This window comes from Eriocheir sinensis, unplaced genomic scaffold, assembly GCF_024679095.1.
Source record: "Eriocheir sinensis breed Jianghai 21 unplaced genomic scaffold, ASM2467909v1 Scaffold919, whole genome shotgun sequence".
Classification (NCBI taxonomy): Eukaryota; Metazoa; Arthropoda; class Malacostraca; order Decapoda; family Varunidae; genus Eriocheir; species Eriocheir sinensis.
This window is the reverse complement of record NW_026112296.1, coordinates 119305-125000: the sequence shown is the minus strand read 5'-3', so window position 1 is coordinate 125000 and position 5696 is coordinate 119305. Positions and strand designations below refer to the sequence as shown.

The following is a 5696-nucleotide window of genomic DNA, read 5'->3' as shown; positions in this document are numbered from 1 at the left end:
ATGAACAAATAAGATAAACAAATAAACAAATAAAGGATATAGAGATAGAACTTATTTTTATTTATGCGGATTTTTTTTTTATTTATCTACTTTTGCCCTTGAGCTGCTTCCTTAACTGCAAAAAGAAAAAAAACGATGGATAGATAAACATAATGATAGATAGCCATGCAGATAAATAGATAAAGAGTCAGACAAATACATGTTCGATCGTTAGATGATTTGATAGTTAGTTAGTTAATAGGTAGTCCAATAGTACCCTTGTATAGTACCCTTAGTTAGATAGGTAGTTAGATAGGTAGTTTAATAGTTAGACAGTTTGAATTAGTTAGTTAGTTCGTTAATTTTACTGTATTCTGTATTTGTTTATTTATTTATTTATTTATTTGGATTATTTTTTTGTTTTTGTTTTATTTTATTTTGGTGTTTTTCTTTTTCTTTTTGTTTCTTTTTCCTTTTCTTTTCTTTATCTTTTTCTTTGTTTTCTTGCTGTTGTTTTTCTTTTTTGATGTTCTTTTATTTCATATCATCCTCTTGTTGATGTTCGTTGGTCTGGGTGAGCCGCTTTCCTCCCAGAAGAGACCCACCCATAATTTTGGTGATGTTAGTTAGGGGCCGAAAGGTGGATGATGTTTCTTATATTTTTCTTCTCTTGATGTGTTTTTCTTCTTGTTTTTCTTTTCCGATGTTTTTTTCTGTTCTTTTTCTTCTTATTTCTTTTCTTCGTGTTTTTTAATGTTCTTTTATTTCATATCATCCTCTTGTTGATGTTCTTCGTTGGTCTGGGTGAGCCGCTTTCCTCCCAGAAGAGACCCACCCATAATTTTGGTGATGTTAGTTTGGGGCCGAATGGTGGATGATGTTTCTTTGTATGTTACTTTTCTTGATGTTGTTCTGTTATTGTTGTTACTTTTCTTTTGCGATGTTTTTTTGCTCTTTTTCCCATTTTTTTGGTGTTCCTTTCTATATCATCCCTTTTTGATGTTCCTTGGTCTGGATGAGCCTCTTTCTCCCCAGAAAAGACTCATCCATAATTTTGGAGATGTTAGGGCCTGAAGGTGGATGATCTGTGTTTTTTTATTTTATTTTCTTGATGTTTTGTTACTATATTTTCCTTTTTCAGGTGTTCCTTTTTATTTTCCTTTTCTTTGGTGTTCCCATCACGTGGATTGTCTACGACATCTAACGAGCACCACAAGCCCCGGTTTATTGTTCGGAGTTTGCTCTCCTAGGCAGACTGCCTACCACGGCTGACGAGCTCCACCTGCCCGGGTTTATTGTTCGGAGTTTGCTCTCCTAGGCAGACTGCCTACCACGGCTGACGAGCCCAACCTGCCCGGGTTTATTGTTCGGAGTTTGCTCTCCTAGGTGTATTACCTATGACGGCTCACGAGCCCAACCTGCCCGGGTTTATTGTTCGGAGTTTGCTCTCCTAGGTGAATTGCCTACCACGGCTAACGAATCTCACCTGCCCGGCTTTGTAATCGGAGTTTGCTCTCCTAGGTGAACTGCTTTCGCTAACGACCTCCACCTGCCCGGGTTTTATAATCGGAGTTTGCTCTCCTAGATGAATTGCTTTCGCTAACGACCTCCACCTGCCCGGGTTTGTAATCGGAGTTTGCTCTCCTAGGTGAACTGCTCACGCTAACGACCTCCACCTGCCCGGTTTTGTAATCGGAGTTTGCTCTCCTAGATGAACTGCTTTCGCTAACGACCTCCACCTGCCCGGGTTTATTGTTCGGAGTTTGCTCTCCTAGGTGTATTACCTATGACGGCTCACGAGCCCAACCTGCCCGGGTTTATTGTTCGGAGTTTGCTCTCCTAGGTGAATTGCCTACCACGGCTAACGAACCTCACCTGCCCGGGTTTATTGTTCGGAGTTTGCTCTCCTAGGTGTATTACCTATGACGGCTCACGAGCCCAACCTGCCCGGGTTTATTGTTCGGAGTTTGCTCTCCTAGGTGAATTGCCTACCACGGCTAACGAGCCCCACCTGCCCGGCGTTGTAGCCGAAAGTTCTCCGGCACCTCCGTCGGGGTCCCGATGGACGCCGAGGCGCCCTGCCGGGAGCCCTTCAGTCCTGCCACGCTCGCCTGGGAGACCTTGGGCTCGCTGGCGCTCCACCGCCCCGCCGATTCGAATAGGGCGGATGCAAGAACTCGCTTCTTAAAACTACCAGACTGAATTATAAATTTAATCATAAATGCCGTGAAGGCGCCGGTCACCGCGTTTATCGGTTCTTGGATGAAGGACCGACGGGCCTCGGGGACGCGCACAAGCATCATCAGGAATCCTCGCCGCGGCTTCCGGCGCAGCATCCTTTTCCCTTTTCTTTCTTACTTCCAATTTTTCTTTTTAATTATATTTTCTTTCTCTGATTGACTGATTGATTGATTTTACATAGTAAGAATTGGTTCACCAATTAACGTCTTTCAGGTCCATTGCATTCACACACCTGCTGAGGGAGAACACCAGTGAGCGTGTTGACTCACGAGGACGGTCCACTAAAGTTTCTTAACCTTTGTATTGGGCTGCCACTTCTCTTTAGTCGTCTGTTCCTCTATTTTTCTCTACTTTATTTCATTCTATTTCTCCCTTTCTTTCATCCTTGCTCTCTATACATATATTTATTTCAAACTTCTTCATCAGCCCCCTTTCCTTTCCATTCTCCCTCCCCTTCATCTCCCTCCATCCCTTTCATCCCCCTCGCCTCCCGCCCTTTGCTCTTTTTCTGTTATCATCACGACAGCTGTTTAATTTCTCTGCGGGGACTTTTTTTTTATGTTCGTGGATGTGACATGCTTCCCGGGGCGTCCATGTTGTTGCACAGCACCCTAGAATATTCTTGGCAAAGTGCTTCAAATTTTTGAAGCTTTTTGCATCACGCCAGTACCTCAGTGGATTGACATCAAAAGGCAAAACACCTTCTTCTAGGTACGTTTCAAGTTCTGCCTTCACCACTGTAGTGTCATTTGTTGATGCACTTGCCATCATTTGCCCAGCTGGAGGCATGTAGGCAAAAAGACGAGGTCGTGTTGCACTCATGCCAGCCGAAAAGACGAAAGGCTCACTCTCTTGAAATGTTTTCTTCTTCAAGGTCGACTGAGTTGACTCGGAAATAATTAGGTCCACAATCTTGGAAACCTTTTCCTTTTGCATTTTCTTACATGGCATCCATGCCAGCTTAAACCTGGGGCCCATGACAGCTGCGGCAATGACATCAGTCCGCTCAAGAAATGGATGCAACCTCTTTTTGATAGGTGACTGTAGTGCATATGCCAAGTTAAAGCAGTAGATCGGTTTACTGTCTCTCTCGTCGTCTTCACTCACATCTCATCCCCTACGCCTCCCATTTCCGTGACGTCACACATTTTTGCGGGCGGATCCTTCTTCCGAGCCACCCATCCCTCAGTAACTCCCTAAATCCTCTCCTACTCCTCCATGTGACCTGAGGTTAATTTCCTCCTTACTCCCCACCCTTAATTTTTTTCCTCCTCCGCCTTCAACCTTAAAGTTCTCCTTACTCCGCTTTCCCCGTGATCTGACGTTAATCCTTTCCTCCTTCGCCTTCAACCTTCATCTGTTTCCTCCTCCGCCTTAACGCGGCTTAACATTATTTCTTTTTCTATTTCCTTAACAGTATTTATCCTCCTCAAATGGCTTTGACTCGAAATATAAATACAAATACAAAATACTTTTTTTCTGGGTGCCAAAATACAAATACAAATACAAAATACTTTTTTTTCTGGGTGCCAAAATACAAATACAAAATACTTTTTTTTCTGGATGTCAAAATACAAATACAAATACAAAATACTTTTTTTCTGGGTGCCAAAATACAAATACAAATACAAAATACTTTTTCTCTGGATGTCAAAATACAAATACAAATACATTAAAATTGTATTTAAATACAATTGAAATACAAATACAATTGTATTTGATCCACCCCTGATTGTGGCGGGGGTCTACATTAGTGCTTTTCCTCCCGTCCACATCTTGCCCTCCCTCGACCCTCTCCTCCTCTCCTCCTTTCCTCCTCGCCTCTTCCACCCTCCAAGTCTCGGCCGCCGGGAGTGGATTTCAGCGCCCCGTTTCGTGCACTCTTTTCTTGAGACTCCCGGCGCCTGGCCCGCCCTTGTATCCGCCTGCTGGGCCCGGCACCTGTCCAGCGGAGGCGACGAGCGGCCCCTGACGGCTCTCCAGATGTCTCCAGGAAGAAATTGAGTGAATTCCTGCGAAGACTTACGAGCTGGTTGGTGCCTTCCTTCCTTCCTCTCGCTGGCTGAACTCCTTAATCTTTAACCGCGTGTGTTGGTCTTTTGGTGCTGCTTGTGGCTTGAGGCGGTGGTGTGTTTGCTGCGTGGTGAAAGTGTGTGTTGTTACTATTGCTTTCGTGCTGGCCTCCTGGTGACGCGGTACAATGAGGTGGCTGGTTTGTTTGTGAGTGTGGTCCGCATTCTCAAACATCTCGGGGCTTACACACCTACATACGGTAAGGCTTCCGTAGAGGTATGGTCTGTTCACTTAAGTCTGACCCAAGCTGACAACATAAACCTAAGCGTGTTCGTAAGCACAGTGCAGGTTAGCAGAAAGTCCTGCGTGAGATAAACACAAACAGAGGTTAAAGAAAACTTGGAAGCCATAGCAGTAGCCAGTCAGCACTCAGCTTGCAAACACGCTTAGGTTTATGTTGTCAGCGTGGGTCGGACTTTAGCTATTTCCAATGTTGATTTGATGTTGTTTTTGTAAGTGTTTTAAAAGTGAGTACCGGAAAGAGTGAAAGCGTACAGCAAGACGTATTATATAAAGTTCTCATACACCGGAGATCGTGGGGCTTAGAAGACGGTGAATAAAGTTTTAAAGCTGCATAATTTACTAGGTGGAAACTCCTTTATGTACATACGTATTCCAGGATTCCGGGCCTTTGAAGGAGCATCAGGAGTCATAGCAAGCCTCACGGAAGCCACGGAAGCACTCACTGGAGGCCGAAATGAACAGCGTACTGGAGACAAAGGGACAGTTTTACAATCCAATACAGCAAGTTTGTAAGCTTCCCAACCAAGCACACAATACGACGAAAATTCCTTGAAGCTTTAGTGTTTGGCGTTGATATAAAAATGAGGAGGGGATTTTAGGACACTACTTAGGAAATCTCTTTATTAGTATCTGGTATGGAGTAGAAATAACGGATCATTGTGGGGAATATGGTTTGGTTTGGGTAACAATGACTCTGTTGGACCGTCGAACTGGCCAAAAGAGTGTGAGGGGGCACGGCCTTCGCACGGAGATAAATTAAGGGAAGGAACGGCCCCCCACGTCCCGGTGTATGAAGCTGGCAATGGATGGCCGGCCAGGCAGACGAATAGCGAGCCCGGAATGGAAAACAGAACCGAGACAGACTGAGAATAAGGTAGAGGCGAGATTGGAAAAGTCGCCGGGCTGAATGGGAAAGGATTAAAAGCAGACGGAAGTGAAGGGAATGGAGGAGGGCAGGGCGGAGTGGGGGGGCAGGGCGGGGCAGGCTGGGGCGAGGCGGGGAGGGGCAAGGTACGGCTGTTGTGTCCCGCTGAATGATCGCCGCCAGCCAATTAGTTCAGTGACTGCGATGATCTGCGGCTGGAAAGTCTTGGATATAATTATACGTCCGTTTGCTGGATTTACAGAAGGGAGTGAACTTGTATTTATGATTTTTAGAA

The 5696-nt window shown here is 44.9% G+C and overlaps 2 long non-coding RNA genes across 4 annotated transcripts; one reads left to right on the top strand and one right to left on the bottom strand.

The window, feature by feature from the left end:
* Window positions 1-351: 351 nt before the first annotated feature.
* LOC126994910 (uncharacterized) lies at window positions 352-1462 on the bottom strand. The gene is made up of 2 exons (XR_007749681.1): window positions 1330-1462; window positions 352-1261 (listed from the first exon to the last, which is right to left on the bottom strand). It is a non-coding gene; the product is annotated as an uncharacterized LOC126994910 (long non-coding RNA).
* Window positions 1334-2198, top strand: LOC126994911 (uncharacterized). Of its 3 annotated transcripts, none has more exons than XR_007749683.1 (3): window positions 1334-1433; window positions 1565-1890; window positions 1959-2197. It is a non-coding gene; the product is annotated as an uncharacterized LOC126994911 (long non-coding RNA). The 3 variants fall into 3 exon arrangements; XR_007749682.1 differs by having other exon boundaries at window positions 1351-1365; window positions 1434-1890; window positions 1959-2198; XR_007749684.1 differs by having other exon boundaries at window positions 1351-1365.
* Window positions 2199-5696: the final 3498 nt, after the last annotated feature.